We start from the raw sequence: 1,747 nt of genomic DNA on the forward strand, positions 1-1,747 counted from the left end.
TAGGAAAATTGTGCATTTTTGTAATCGGCCTTGGTCCTCTTGAATGCAACAGTGAATTGTAATTAGGGGTCAAGTGTGAGTTCAGGTGGAACATTAATAATGCTGGGAACAATCTTGCAGTTTTAGACACTGATCAAACTTAGCTCCATGTTCTGCTAACTTTCTTTCAGTTGCTAAATGCACAGGAAGGAATCAAATATGAGTCACAGTTCCCCAATTCTAAATGTGTTTGCGCAGAAACGGCAAGACCAGGGAGACTTTCACTATCACACAATCACAATTTACCATCAGCCAGCATGTTGGACAAAAAAGATAAAAAATAGGGAAAAAAATCAGGGCAACAACATTAAATAAGGACTAAACAAAGCAAAGCAATGCATCTACTGTTATGACAACCAAGTGATTAAGGTTGTAATCTCAATCCCCCATCCAGCCCCTATCAGTTTCCTGCGCAAACACCATGCATGCTCCTGTTTTCGCTTTGTTTCTCTTCCTCCACCGGCTCTCTCCTGCGCCGAAGGAATTTGGGAAGGAATGCAAAAAAAGCATCCTGTTTTCATTCCTCATTCTTAGTCAGCTATTCACACTCTGGGAGATCTGGGCGCTCTCGGTGACGTAAGGGGCAAATGACTAGATGAACTAATGGAGGCACAGGTGCACGCTGTCACTGAATGGCCCAGTTTGTTACTCATCCTTCAGTCTCCTCTGGTCTTGCACAACCACAGACTCCATCCAGTGTCAGCACAGGTTACAAAAACCAGCAAAACAACATCCCATTAATCTGTGATTGTCTTTGAATGCCTCGCTCATTGTTATTATCTGTCATGCTTTAAAAACTTCACCTACAACCCAGGATGTCCTGCAGATAATAGGAAGCCAAAAGTCACCGGCGTCCTCTATAAACAAAAATCTAAGCTCACGTCCCTCTTTGAGAACAGCCTATCTAAAGTAAACATCAGCTTATGGAGCGACACGGGACAGACTCCCCGCCGTGCAGAGATAACAGCACGTTACACTAGAGACAAAGGAATCCTGTCCAGTGACCACACACTGCTTTTTATTTTGCTGTTTCTGGCCCTCAGCAGGTTCACTGTGTGCCCGTTCTGTAGTTAAATGTCAAGCACGTCTTCAGAGTAGATGCATTTTGCACAGTCAGGCTGGAATGGTTCATGTGTTTCATGGTTGGTGACATATTTGTTGCATTGATTATAATAAAGATGTTGTGATCGAGCCTCTCTGTCAGCTGGACGGGGAGAAAAAAACAGTTGTTGGTGGAGGTAAAGCAATTTATTGCTCAGTCACGTAAATGAACACAAAACAACTGATGATACAAAGAAAACGAGCGGATGTTGCTAAAATCAATGAACCAAATTAAAACCAAACTTAAATACAACAGCAACACCCACAACTAACAAATAAACTAAAACAAGTGAAGAGTTCGTTTGCAAAAAAACTCCATTTTTATAGATTTTCAGAAAACTTTTTTGCTGTTGTTTGCTTGAGATAATATCAGTCAAACTGAAGCTGAGTGGATTTGACAAAAATAGAGATAACTTAAGTTTGTTTGATGTTGTCTCAGGTAGACGATGGAAAAGTGGGTTTTCTGAAGGTTGGTGAAGATGGAGTTTTCTGTTTTTGCAAATGAACTCTTCAGGTACCTCCAAAACACACATCAAACAAAAGAGCACACAAGTACTGAGTTGGTCAGCTGCTAACTGAAGCCACAGTCTTCAACAAGACACGAGTA

Source organism: Stegastes partitus, unplaced genomic scaffold (assembly GCF_000690725.1).
Source record: "Stegastes partitus isolate 25-593 unplaced genomic scaffold, Stegastes_partitus-1.0.2 Scaffold331, whole genome shotgun sequence".
Lineage (NCBI taxonomy): Eukaryota > Metazoa > Chordata > Actinopteri > Pomacentridae > Stegastes > Stegastes partitus.